This window comes from Numenius arquata, chromosome 8 (genome assembly GCF_964106895.1).
Source record: "Numenius arquata chromosome 8, bNumArq3.hap1.1, whole genome shotgun sequence".
NCBI classification, from domain to species: domain Eukaryota; kingdom Metazoa; phylum Chordata; class Aves; order Charadriiformes; family Scolopacidae; genus Numenius; species Numenius arquata.
Window position 1 is genome coordinate 11,025,326 of NC_133583.1, and position 14,667 is coordinate 11,039,992.

Below are 14,667 nucleotides of genomic sequence, written 5' to 3' on the forward strand. Positions count from 1 at the left end.
ACAGGGAGTGTTGCTGAGAGAAAAGGGCGAGTGCACAAGTGGAGACAAATTGATTTTATTTCTGTGTACTGCGGTAGGATGGTAATTCATGTGGTTGCCTGGATGATGTTTACTGAAACTGGAAGGCCACCACTCAGCCTGTGGCTGTCCTGCCATCATGGCATAGGTGCAAATTGGTCCTTTGCCAACATGTGCCATTCCTTTGGCTTGGTTCAAGGCTGACAGGACTTCAGCCCAATGGAGCACCTAGGTCTTGGGAGGAGCGTGCCCTGGGAGACCTGGGTGTTTCACAGACCTGCCTTATTTTGGGAGCATGTGTGATGCTGAGATCTGTCCCCATTAACCTTGTTGAGGCCTGTTCAGAGGGGCTTGGAAGTGGTGGACTCCACTGGCTTTACTTCTCATCGCCACCCACGTCACGGCATGCTGGTACTGAAGAAGCAAAGCTGATGAGATCCTGTTCTTAGAACTATACCTGGGTTTTATCTCTGCTAATAAAAAGATAAAGGTTAAAGGAAGCTCCAGAAGGGGGAACAATCTTCAAATTAATTTCATTTTCTAACTGGACAGGTATCTTGAAGGTTGTAGAGGTTGACTCGAGGTGGGATCTTTCCCCTTGCTCAGGGCAAGTATTATCTTGTCAGAATGAAAATGAAATGTTTCTGGGATCCGAGTGCCTGCCAGCAGTAGGGCTGTAGACCTTTTCAGGCTTTTTTTAAGTCTCTTTTATTTCTAATATAATTGGCTGCATTTCATGAATTATCCCTGAGGTTGCTACTGTAGTTTTGTGTTACTAGGCTACACCCCAAGCACACTACTATTTTGTCTGCTGCTCAGTCTCTGACCTCCTAACTCCATGTAATTACTATGGAAATCTTCCTTTCACCTGGCTGTGTAATTATTAATGTTACCATATGCTGTCCTGTCTCTTGGTGTCACCTAGCATCTGTGTGGGTAGGCTGAGGGCTCTCCTACTGGAGGGTTGGCTTTGGCATGAGGGCCACAAACTGTACGGCTGTGGCCAACATAATGTTCTTCGTTAGGTGCCCCAGGAGCAGGTCTGTTGTTTCCACCATGGATTGGGGTGTTGACAGTAAGGATCAAGTAGAGTTGGGCTGGGTCAAAACTGGCCAGGTAGATGCCAGGTCTTATTTAGAAAATCCTGCCTGGTGTTTTAGTGGCATTCAGGCATGGTAGAGACATCTGCATTGATTCTTGTATATGCTAAGAAGATATGACTGCCCTAAAAAGAAATGAGTATCTCAATGAACAGAGTTTGTTTGCTCACCTAAGCTTTAGACTAAATGGATGTTCAGTGCATCTGGCTCTGTACAAGGCTGAGATTGTGATTGCTTTCCTATTAGGATTACATTCTTTGGATTTACCCCTTTTCTTATTGTTGTTAACTTTCCTCCCAGAATTACTGTGATGTGGAAGGGAGAGGGCAAGAGGACTTGAACAGTGCTTCTGTGATTGATACTTTTTTCAGGACATCAGCCCTTTCTTTAGATCCTAAATTGCTTTTAAATGTGTGAGCCTTATTCAGACTTTGATCTTTCCATGTTTGTTTGTTTGATTGCTACTGTTTTCCTGGCCTTGAAATTTTGGGTGAGCTTGAATATTGGTGTTCATTAGACATGCACACTGCACTCTCTCTATTCTTTAGCTCCCATGAGCTGCTGCTTTTAGCTACAAGCCTAAAAATGCCCTTTTAGGCTTGGCCAGACAGAGGAGCTTTCCCAAAGAGGAACTGGGGTAGCCAGTGGGAGCATTGTGGCTTTAGTATTCCCCAGGAAGGTTGAGTTCTACTGAGAAAACCACAATATAAGCTTCCTCACTAGGTGGGATTTGTAAAACAAAAAAGTAATTCCTTTTACTTGTTCAAAGGCTTGTCTGCTATTGGCTATTTCTGAATTGTGCTTGTAAAAAAAAAAAAAAAATTATGATGGAAAACAGCTGATAGAGTGACTTTGACCAGTAACCAAATCTGAGAATTAATAAATACAGGATAAAGGAGTTCAGGAACACAAGATTTGCAACAGCATATAATAGCCCACTGGCCTGGTGATGAACAAAACCAAAGTCATGTTCTCTCTTCTGTGCTGCTTGTGGACCAGCAATATTTCCTAAATCCAAACCTACACACCTTAGAAAAGGTCAGAGAAATCTCTTGGATTGTCTTAAGTACCTTGCTTTGAAGGAAAAGCCCTGGAAAATTGTTAAGATGTCTGAAATTGTGCCTTTTACTTAGGGTGCCCCACTAATTCCCTAAAGAGCAACCAAGATCAAGTCCCTCCTGGTGCGGGCAGATGGAGGTGAGTGTGTGTGTGTGAACCCTGATAACTGTTTACAGGGGGTTTGGGCCACCCTGTTCCTGTGGAGATCTCCGTGCTTTATGTCCTCCTGTGGCTCCTGGATTGCAGACTGGAGGGGCTCCTGCACCTCTCCTGCCCCCCCAAGCATGCAGGTGGGACTGAGTGCTGTCATACAGGCTGCAGTGGACCCCTCTGTGTTTTTAAAAGCATGTTTTTCTCACTGTCGACACCAGCACAGTCTCATGAGCTGGCACTATTAGCATGTGTGTTTTCCCCTCGCACTATGCAGGAATAATTACCCTCTCTCAGCAGCGCGAGTGTTTCTGTTCCCTCTGATTTATGGAGGCAAAGAACTTGTTTGGAAGGATGAGTCAGAAGTAATTGAGCTCCAGGGGGGCTGTATTTCACGGCTTTTCCTTTCTTTATTTTTGCCCTGTACTGTACCTCAGGGTTACCAGTGCTTTGGCCTTCCAGGGAAACGTGCGTTAAAGCTTAGAAGTGAGCTTGGGCTGTATACTGTCTTGAATCACATTAAAAACCAACCTGATTCCGTAACTCAAGAACGTGACAGAGAGGTAATCTTTTAAGCTTTGTAATATTATCATAGATATAATACGATTCATTGTAGGCTATTCCCAAACGCTTGGCACCTTGTATGAAATGCAGGATGGGTGTGAGAGCTGCTCCCCAGGAGCGTTCACATGCAGCTGCTGCTGTGGGGGGATTTGGCAGCTGTCGTGTTGCAGGGAGCAGCGCTGGGTTTAGGGTGCAGAGCACGAAATAAAGAGGATTGCTAGGTGCAAGTGAAGTTCTTCCGAAAGACAGTCATTTAGAGGCTGGGGAAAGCTTTAAGAAAGGGCTGGTGCTTCTGCAGAGAGGAAGCCAAAGGTGTGCGTGTCTGAGGAGGGGGAGATTTGCAGCAGTTTGTGCATGAGTATGGTGCTGTTTCATGCTGCTGTTGCTGAGTGAGTCATGAAGACAGACCCCAAGTGAGTAGGGAATGGATGGTGAGGGCTAGGGCAAAGGTAGGATACAGAGCCATCATTTGCTGAACTGACATAAATGGTAGATAGGCAGCAGATATATTTTGCGCCTTGCTGGCTAAAGTCTGTGGGGTTGACCGCTCCATGATGTTTTGAGAAGACTTTTGAGTCCCACAGTGACTGGGTGAGCATCAGGGCACTGTGGAAGACCTGCAGTGGGGTGAGCTGCTGGCTGACTGGCTGGCGACAAAGAAAAGAATTTTTATTACCCTCTTGAAATAATTCCTGTCCTGGTGCGGTGGTGAGCCAGGCACTGGCACTGCCAGGGGCCTCAACCTCACAGGCAGGGTTTGAGCTGAGGAGCTGAATAATTTCCCCCACCTTTCTAGAAGGGTACAGCAGAAAATCAGTGCAATTCAATTGCAATGCAATTGGCAATGCAATTCAAGTGGGGATGTCTGCCTTTTTTGCTGGTATGGTTTCTCCTTCTTGTCCCTTGTGTGAGTTTAAAACTTTTCCTGCTGAAGCTCTCTGGTGATAGGAAACGGCGTGACAACTGGTGTGGTGCCCTGTTCCCCTGCCATTTTGCACACCTTTGCCCTTAGCTGAAACAGTCTCCTGATTCAGTCGCTGGCTTCTCTCAGCTTGGGGTTGACTGATAAACCTCTGTATGAGCCACAGTGACTGACGACTCTGCTCTCGCATTTCCATTTCTATTTACAGTTTAATTTATCCCTCCCTCTGTCGAGTGCTTCTTGAGAACACTTCAGTGGCTTTTTCCTTCAAGTGTAGCAAAACTAAACAAAAGAGTTTGATGTTTCTTTGCTGGGCTGAATAACTCACTGTTATGATTGATAATGGTGAAACTGGTTTATAATCTGTGTGAACAGTGATGCACATCATTAAAAAGCAGACAAACTCCAAGTCCTCTACAAATCTTATTGCTTTGAACAGCAGATGATCTCTGGGGAACTTGGAGTGGGAGCTCTAGCTCCGAGGGTGCTTTAAAGCAAGAAGCTGAATGCTTTGTAAGAAGTAATCGTGAAAACTAAGGTGATGGATCAACAGTTCATTGATTTGTATGTGCCTTTGATAAGTAGAATTGTCTGTTGTAAATGGTTTTTGCTAGCTTCTAGCCAGTAATCTCTTGGTTGTCCCCACTATCTTCCTTCCTCCCTCCCCCTTATTTCTGCTAAAGAGACTGTGCTGTCACAGAATTAATCCCATTAGTTAATTAGTCTTACTTTCTCTGTGGCTTCTTTAGTCTGCAGATCCAAACTGTGAATGGGATCATGGATGACGTGTGTGGTTTTTTTTTTTTTCTGTGTTGTGTCCAGCTCAGGTTTGGGGTGTGGATGCTCACAGGGATTAAACTGAAAACACCAGTGTTGTGGACTCTTAAGCTATATTTTCCTCAGGTGCATCCACTTACGCTTTTTGTCTGCAAGAAGAGTTTTAGGAAACAAACAAAAACACGATGCAAATCTGATTAGAGCAAAAACCTTAGAAATGTTCAAACCAGCACTTGTGGAAAGCTTTCTGGTGAAGCTGCCAGGCTTCCTCAGATATGCTTTGCAAACTGAATTTTCCTGGAAAGGTACCCAAGGTTTGCCATATACATGGGTTTCTGGCTCTGATTTGCCATTCAGGTGAAGTAATGCATCCAGGTGCTTGTTGCTTAAGCCATTCTTATGGGTGAAGGTGGTACCTAGTGCTTTTCCCCCTGAGCAATCAAGTGATCGATCTATCCGTCCATCTGATGGCCTCCATCACTGTCTGGTCTGAACTTTAAAACTGTGTAATGTCCTGCTATGTACAGCTTTCCTGAATGGAAGGAGTTGTTTCTGTTTTGCCAGTGGTGATTTACCTCCAACCATGTTAAATGTTAGGGAGAGATTTAAACCCAAATTCCCTGACCATTGGGCTATCCTTCATCTCTGAGCTGAATTCCTCCATGCGCAGTTTTGTAAATGCATGGGTTGCTCACTCTGAAGCACTACACCCCTCACAGATGGAAATACATTCCCATTTCTCTCTGTTGCTTTGGGAGCAGCTGTTATGCTTGAGACACCAGGATCATCCAAAAATTACCATGTTAATCAGAGCTTATTTTGTACTTTGCTACTTTGAACACAAATATCCCAAAATGGCCTGAAGATGCATGGTTGAGTAACCATGTGAAACAACTCCACCCTTCCAACAAATCCAAAATATGGCTGACTGCTAAAAATGATGTTGCCTGGAAAAGTCTTGAGACCATTTGATTTACCAAGAATGGTTACTGTTATCAGACATCTCTGTGGCTTATGTCAAGGGATTTTGAAGGTTACTAGTAGACTGAGGTAAGAGATTAGTTCCTATTGTAGGGCAGTAAAGTTGGGCCCAAGTTCCTACGAAATCATGTTGGCTACCAAGAGGAGTAGAGGAGCTGCAGCAGAAGGTGCGGAAGAGGTGTTTGCTGAATTTCAGCCTGAGAGCAATGTTGTAATTCAGATGGCAGAGTGTAAGATACCAGATTGCTTTAAATGTGTTGCAACCCTGTGGTGTCAAGAGTTTGATGTATCCTCAGGGGCTCAGCAAGGAACAGCCCCATCTCTGTGCTAGACTTCAGAAACACAAGGTATGCAGAAGCCTCTCCTCCGCAAACCCCCAGAGACAGAGTGAGTCCTTCAAGAAAATGGATTGCTGACGGCTTTTGGGAAAAGCCTTTTGCTGGTTTTGATGGCACTGCTGGATAGAAGAGTTCTCACTGCTGCCTGCACTGCCTTGTTAATATTGCATGGCTCCTCTGCAACAGGGATTTGAGGATGATTTAAGTGTCTTTGTATTTCTTGTTTGGAGGAGGTGTGAGGATTGCAGTGGAAGCAGTGTGAGACATACAGTACCAGTGCAGGACAAGCTGACACCTGCTGCCCGGGGAAGGCAGGGTGGTATGGTACAGGTCTAGCAGAGGTGAAGATGAGTAATGAGGGACAGGAAGCGTGGCTAGGGACAATCAACTTGAAAGGGCTACAAGGCAGAACAGGCAGCTTTGTTGCTTCTGAGGTGGGTTGCTGTAGGAGATACTGCTGGACTATGGAGACATCCTTGTGCAAGACATCAGTTTTTGTTGACACTGAGTGGAATTCGGCTTGTCCAAATTCAGACGTATGCATGGGGCCGAAGAGCTGGGGTCCTTCCACAGTCCCTGGGGGGACAAGCAACTGCAGAGCTCGGATGTCCTTGTCCCAAGGTAAAGATGAAAGATAAGGTAAAGGGGACTTCCTCTAGCCCGTGGATGAACACCCCACATCCTGTAAGTGAGGTCCACTGAGCCGTGTCTCTTTCTTAGTGGTGGAGGTGTACAGTTGTGCTTTCCCAAGAGTCGCTGTTAGTCTGGACCTCCAAAAATCGCAGTGTAGAAATCCCTTGTGCCTGTTTTACATTGTGGTGTCTGTGAGGAAACAGGTTTTGTTATGGAGGTGTAGGATGAGTCAGAGGCGAGCTTGATTCCTCATCCTGCTGCCAATCTACTGCTTTATGCCTCTGCCTTTGCTGTAAAATGGGGTTGATGCTCCTTGCTGCAGAAGCAGGAGAGGCAGTGAGATGCTGTCAAGACTTATGTACTACCAGGGGCTATCCCTAAGTAAGGCAGGTCCGAAAGAAAACAAACCTTGCTCTTTGCAATGCCATGTGAGAGTCATTTTCTCTCTGGAAGAGCTTCATCTGAAATGAGAACGGCCCTGTCTCTAATGAGTATGTCAAAGAACATCACGGGACACATGAAACGGCTCAGTGTTTCTTTTAATTCCCTGCTCTGCTATGGTAGTGCGAGAGATCTTTTTAATTTGATGTAAGGTCCTTTTGCTGATAAAGATACAGAATATGGATGTGAAAAATCTTTCAGCTGATGACATTTGGAGATGAGTGTGTTTCTTTTAGATTTTAGCCGGAGGGTATGTTGTTGTGTGTTTCGATTTGTTATGCTAAGTAATTGCAAAATATCGCTGTGCTGGGCAAAGGTTTGGTGCAGTGCCACCACATGCGTGATTACATTTCTTTCTCCTTCCTTCCCTGCCATCCTGTATCTCCCTTTCTGTCTTCTCAGTATTTAAATGAATTTGAATAGGCAGGTGGGCAGCCATTAGACCTGTGAGGCTTTGAATGCTCTCCTTCCTGGGAAGGACCTGAAAGCCACAGTTGGGGTTTTGTTTGTCCCAGAATTTTAGGTGGAAAAAAAAGGTTGGAAGATACAGTTGCTATAGCTGTGGCATGAAATTATACATCCTTTGGATTAAGAATTTTCCTCTTTGTGATTTATATCTTTATCTTGGTATTTTATATAAAGAATGGCGGAATACTTTTTTTCCGTGGCTTGAAAACAGAATTTCCATGGGGTGGAAGAAGGAGGTCTAGGACTGCAGTTCCAGTGCAAACTGAAACTGAGCACCTTCACAGCACATTAGGACTTGAACTGCTAAGACGAGAGACACGTGCTTCCCTCTGCGAAGGGGGCATGGGAGCCGGGTTGGAGTGTCTCTTCTGCTGGTTCCCTCCCACCAGCTCCAGGCCAGGCGCAGAAAGGACCTGACCCTGCATCTCCAGCAAATGTCCGACCTGTCGAGTTGTTGTAGAGGCACTCAATTATTTTGATGACTGATTGCCTTTTGACCTGGGAAAATGTTCTGCAAACTTAGCAAACCCCTTCAGCTTGACGTGAGCTGGCAGCTCCATTGGTGATTGCCGGGCAGTGTTTTGCAGCTGTGCTTTGCTTTGGGAGGACATTGATGGTGACTTTAATGAGTCTAGCCCTGAATGAGAGGAGCATTTCTTGCAGTTCACAAGGGGCCCCAAGGGCTGACTTCACTGGCCATCCTGCCCCAGACCCTGGCTCAGCCTGTCCTCCCCCACCAGCTTTGGAGTGGCCAGATCCCCCCCAAGGCTGCTCATGTCCTCAGGGGTCCACTCACCCATCCTTCCTGCTCGCTTTCCTGCTGGCTGTACCTGTTCAGAGTGGCTTTCCCAGGGGGGTGTCTGTGTCTGTCCCCCAACACCCTGCCTCACGCAGGATTGCTTTGGGTTTAGTTACTCAGCAGAGCTGATATTTCCTGAGAAGGGTTACCCGTGGCCTGCTTCCAGCCTGATATCTGTGCCCTTTTTATTATTCAAACTGAAATAAATAAATACATTAAAAATGTGTTTCTTTAATTGCTATTAGAATACATTTGCTCCCTTAGGAATGGAAATAAGCAACCAAAATGTCATCTATATTTTTTTCCCCATACTTTTCACTGTCTGAGATCTAGAATAATCTTTCAGACCTCCCCCACTTCAAGCTCAGTCTGGCTCTTTCCAGTTGCATCTAAGGAGATTTCTCTCCCTCCGTTTTTTTTCTTCCTCTGAGGACAGTGGCTAACCTTGTCTCTCTACTCCAAACCAGCAGCTACCCTGGGGTAGACCATAATTGAATATTATAGACCAGCAGTGTACATGGACTATTGAGTGTTGTTTCATAGATAAGGTGGTGGGAAGTCCATGTTTCCTTTGGTTTGTCCTCTATCCCCTTCACTATTTATCAGCCCAATCGCAGCAGTGTCCAGAGGCCTTTGATCAGACTTCCACTGTGCTGGGCATGGTTCAGAGAATCCCTTTGGGATGTTAAATCAGGAGTATGAGAAGAAGAGAGTGGCTATGTCTCTGGATGAGGATGAAGGGTCAGGCAGAAGTAGTACACGGTCCTAGAGCAAGGAGCTACTAAACACAGAATGTTTCTGGTAGCATCAGCTTCTTTTTTGGCATGTTTGTGATGAAGACGTCTTGCTAAAGGGATCACTAAAGAGAGACTCCTAGAGTTTAATGTGATGCTAAAATCCCAATTACCTAGACTTGCACTTGCAGGGCTTTATTTGCAGACTAGCGCGTTCATTGCCACGTGAACCACGTCCATGGCTATGCGGATACCTTATCTCTGCAGACCTGTAGTGCAGACTACAGATGGTGGGTCAGGATGGCTGTCCTGCTGTTATCTACAGGCTTGGAAGGATTGGTGCAGAGGAAAAGGGAAGATGCTTTGCTTGAATTCATATCTCAGCACCTACAGCACTTAATTTTATTTTTGCATTGTCAATTAAGTCAGGTTTTCTTGTTGCATTGCCATAACTCCCTCTGGTGGCTAATTTGACAGTTTAACCATCTATTTTGATTGATTTTTATATCTAGATGCAGCATAGTTATGTCTTGGAGACTGCCTTGGATGGAAAAGGTGAGGAGCTTGTGCCCTGTTGGGGCAATGTATTTGCTTCTTGCCATGCAGGTTTGCCTCTCTCTCTGGCTGAGTAAACTCTTAGCCCTGGTTAATTCTCCTCTGCCTCACAGCTGCAGAGCGTGTCTGTAGCATTTGAAATCCTCATCAGAAGGGTTTGCTAAGTCTCCGCTGCGCTGCCGGGCTGCAGACAGTTGTGGTGCAGCCAGAGATGCCAGCTGAGGCTGTGCCTGGGAGTGAGTTGTTTCCTCCTCCGCAAGCACCACTGCAAAAGGAAATCCCAGGTACGACGGGAGCACTGTGCTGTGGAGATTCCCAGGAGTTATCTGACATAGCTAGTGGTTATTAACGCATCGCTGAGGCTGAGACAGGCAGCTGTGCTGTGCAGAAATCTCTCTCTCAGTTGGAAAACTTAGAGGTAGCTCAGAGTTTTGGTCTCTGCACCGCTGGGTTGCAGCTGTGCATCCTGCACCAGGAGCATCACCAGCCTTCATGGGCATCGCTGCTCCCTGCTCAGGTGAACACCTCTGCCTGCTGGCTCCCTTCCCCATGGGGGACAGGGTTTGTCTCTTCCACAAGCTGCTCTTGTCCCAGCCGATGGAGCATTTTAACACACTGGCCTTTCTGTGCCACAGATATAAAAATATGTACAAGTCACCTTTACCTATGCCATACAGAAACCACTGAAGAGTTGTTTAGTAAAGTACTATGTTCCTGCAAAGACATCAGTTGGTTTTATGTTTTTATATATATGCACACCTTTGCAGGAATTTTGGTGCAAAAATAATAACTAACAGGCTCCCCTTTCCACAGCATAACAGAAAGAAAAGACAGATACTATCTCTTTGTTCTCTGGGTATTATTCCTTGCTTCTTGGTATTAAGTTTAATTAAATTCTGGAAATTTAACCCTTAAAGTTGATGGATTATGTTTAAAACTACATGCTAGCCAGAAGTATTGTGGGCATAGTGCTGAAATGCTCAGGAGCTGTCATGGCAGGAAAGCAGTCTTCTCCCTCTCTGGCTCCTATGGACTCATCTTGATTTAGTGCAGAAGTGCTAAAGTGCCAGTCCCTAATCTATGGCTGAAGAGATGTGGGCGTTTTGGATCAGATTTAAAGTCTGACCCATATCCTGATGTGTTTTGCCTGTTTAAAAATAGAATTTGGGGTTTGCCCCTCATTTGTTCTGCTTTTCTTTATGCTGATGTAACTGCTGAACTTGGCAAACTTGTGTGTATGCCAAGCCAATTTAAGAAACTGGAAAAAAAAATCAGCCTTTTTGGCACTGGCCTCAAGTTTGGTTTGGTGCGAGAAGAGGATAGAGTTGGCCATTTTCTTGTGTAACCAGTAGGTGTACCGTGCTGAACTCTGTGTTTTCTGGTGTGCATTTAACATACCAGTGCAAGAAGCCTAACCTGGGAATGTGTCTGTCCTCTGGGCTAGAGGCGGGGGTGGGGATCCCCTGCCACCCCCAGACTGGGAAGCAGTGTGGTCATGTCTGGGGATGCTGAGAATGTCCTCTCTGTGGACAGTTGGGACTTGTTACCTTTTTTCTAACTTTGGGCTGTCGAGGAGGCCTATGTAAGGTGGCCACTGCGGGAAGGAGAGGGCGCCAAGAAGCAGAGATGAGGAGCAAACTCTGAGCTGGGAAAAGGCAGGCAGTAACTGCCTTGTCTGGTCAGGGCTGAGCTTAAATCCTCCTTGAAAGATCACCATTCTCTGGTGGGTCACATAAAGGGTAAGTTAAAGGCAAGAGATTAGGCAATGCAATTCCCTTTTAACATTTATAAGAACACTAAATCTGCTGGCTAAAGCTGGATCCATAAAATTATAAGAAATACCCGAATGAATCAGTGTGATCCATTACTCTTTCCAGGTCTGAGATGGCATAAGGGTACCACAGGGGAGAGCAGTGGTGAATCCTGCTGGGACGGTTAATCCTCCCTGGAGCTGCCACACACAGACCCAAGTTGTCACTTCTGAGAGACCTGGGAAACCAGCACTAAGCTGGGCCACAGGAGAGAAAATGCTGCAGTAGCAGCAAATCTGTGCTGCCTCTCAGGCTCCCTTCTCAGGGGGGTTACCACCACAGATGCACTGCGTTGAGCTCAGGGGCTTGGGCAGCAGAGCTGGGTGCTGGAGGTGCTGTAGACCCAGCCAGAGGGCTCGTGTCCCTTTGTGCTCAAGTGCTTGTCAATGTGAGTGCCAAGAGGAGGAAAAGTCACTGTGACCCGAGTGTACTTCTGCTGGTGGTAGAAAATCAGTGGGCTCCTCACCTAGCCCATGTGAGACATGTGTCCCATGTTCCCAGCTGTCACCGGTGCTTTATATGTGAGGGAATTTGTGACTCGGGGAAAACCAGTGCTGCAGCTGCTTTGGAGAGAGCAGGAAGTTTTCTGGGTAAGTGCCCCAGCTCAGTGCTTGGAGACTTTCCCAGAAGGTTTCTGGGAAACCTTCTCAAAAGCTGGTGCTTAAGAGCTGGACCTGGGGAAGCTGCCTGCATTGCTCTTGCTGTGATTTGTTGTGGCTAGAAAAAAAAAAAAATCAAACCTGCGGAATTAGGGAACGTATTACAGTAATTAACTGTGGGGTAAAGAAAGTGAGGGGGATCCTGGACACAGAGGAAATTAAATGGAAAGTGGTATCAAGCTTATGTGGGATGGAATTGCAAAGAGGTCTGTTTGCAGGGTGGAAATTAATTATTGGATTTTGTCTAAAGCTGTGCTTATGTAAGAGGCATGTCTCCAGTCTTCCAAACTTCTGCCACCTCAAGTCTTTGCTTCTCTGTTCCTTGAAGAGGCAAAGCTAATGATCTACCTGCTGACAGCTCAAGCCAGCTCAGTGGGGCTGGGTTGCTAAGACTGCTGGTGTTTTCATTTAGGGATGTTTAAATTTCAAATTAAAATTTTAGTTAACTGAGGGCAAATCAAATCAGTCTGTTGCCAAAAATGCAAGCCCCTGCAAGCCGTCCATGTGCCACTTGGTAGCGTGTTGCCTTGAACAGGGATGTGGTGCATCCTAGCAGAAGCAGAGTGAGGAGGACATTGAGCTGACTGAGATCTCCCAGTTACTCCAGGGATATGGAATTGCCAGTGACCTTCTCTAGCAGTAAAGAAAAGCGGTTGTTTTGGCTAAGGCTGCCCACACTTTGGCTTCTCTCTTGCTGCTGGACTTGGGCATGTTCAGGACTGGACATCTCGGTGGGAAGCACAGGGCAATTGTTGGCAGGAGTTGACTCTTTGCACTGGTGACTCTTCATCTGCAAGAGAGATTCAGAAGTAAAGGGTTTTGACTGTTAGGGTAGGGGGATTATTACTTGCTGCGTATTTTTGTGGGCGTCCCACAGGAGCCGAGATTGTAGACCGGGACTGGTAGGCACTTGTGAGACACAGAACAGTGTTTAATTCATTGATTGTTCTGCCAGAACCTTGACAGCTGTTGCGCTTTTTTCCTTTTTAGTTTTCCCACATGCAGAGAGGAGCTCTAGTATTTTTCTCTATATGTTGACCTTTGTTTGAAATGAAAGCAAAAGAAAATGGTAGAAAGCCCCCGTGAGAAAGCCAGGAGTCGGTCTCCTTTAATGTATTGCTTGGCTTGTATCTCAGAAAAAGGCCATTTGTCTGGTTAAAATGTTTTCATCAAAATTCTTTTTCTAGGAGAAATGGGTTTTCAAAGGAAGCAAAACATTACTGAGAATTCTTGCTATTTCAGTTTTTCATATTTTACCAAAAGGCATATTTGTTGCTTGGTCTCTCTTTTTTTTTTTTTTTAATAAACTGGTGGAAAATGTCAACCGTTCAAGACTTTGATTTTGTTTGTTTGATAGAAAACCAGGAAGGACGATTTCTAACTATTCCCTATCAGTGCACAGAGAAACTCTCTCTGTATGTGACCTAGCAGAAACAGTAAAAAAAGATGTTTTTTCATGGACAATTCTGAGGAAAAGCAAACCAAAGCAAGAGGAGGGAGGTGATGCTCTGCCTCAGTGCGGTATGCACAACTGTGCGGGTCCTACCTGTGAGCTTCCTGTATCCTCAGGAGAAGAATATAGGAGAGAAGAAAACTAGAGCTGCCCTGAAGCTCTGCAAGAACATCTTTAAGTGATCATCATAATGATGCAATTATTTTTTCCATAAAAATACCATTTAGTTAAAAACATAATCTTTCCAGAAAGAAAACAATAATGACTAAAAAAAAGAAAACCCATTAAAAAAATCTTTATTACAAAATCAGCTTGGGGATAATGCCGTTAGTGGTGGGAGTTTCCTTTAGTGCTGCTGTTCTTATGGAAGCTTATTGTGTTTTATTTTTAATGACGAGAATATTCAAAACACATCAGTAACAAAGACCATATTCTCCTAAAATTGTGTCTTCCGTTGGATGTGCTGCTAAGTTGGTGATCTGCTTTTACCAGTGTTTTCATTTTTTGTTTTGTCTCTCTAATATTTATGGAAATATATTTTTATATCTGTCTACGGTCAGTGAGACCATTGGGATGTTCTGCCAGTGTGTTTCAATACATGGTTTTGCTGATTTTTATTCCTTCCCTTTTCAAACAATCACAGAATGATATGGGGTTGGAAGGGACCTCTGGAGATCATCTCGTCCAACCCCCCTGCCAAAGCAGATCAACCTAGAGCAGGATGCACAGGAAAATGTCCAAGCTGGTTTTGAATGTCTCCAGAGACTCCACCACCTCTCTGGGCAGCCTGTTCCAATGCTCTGCCACCCTCAAAGTAAAGAAGTTCCTCCTCATGTTTAGATGGAACTTCTTATATTCAAGTTTGTGCCCATTACCTCTTGTCCTGTCACTGGGCACAACTGAAAAAAGACTGGCTCCATCCTCTTGACATCTACCCTTTAACTATTTATAGGCGTTTATCAGATCCCCCCTCAGTCTTCTGCTGCAGTCTTCCTTCTCTGGCCAGAGGAGTGGAACCTTAGAGCTTTTTGCAGGATGTTACGCTCTGAGCCCCTCGGACTTATTTCCACATAGAATTCAATGGGGAGCTGAAACGTGACCTGCTTGTAACACACTTGCTCGGTGTCTCTGCCCCTTGCGTTGGTTATCCCTGCACAACCTCTCTCAGCCTTTTCTCGGGGAGAAGTGAGTAAGTGGGAACAGGA

The 14,667-nt window shown here is 45.3% G+C and overlaps 1 protein-coding gene across 1 annotated transcript in view; it reads left to right on the forward strand.

The window, feature by feature from the left end:
- The window catches only part of GRIP2 (glutamate receptor interacting protein 2), a 297,087-nt gene that overhangs the window by 48,882 nt on the left and 233,538 nt on the right, over positions 1 to 14,667 (forward strand). The gene's annotated exons all lie outside the window — the stretch shown is intronic.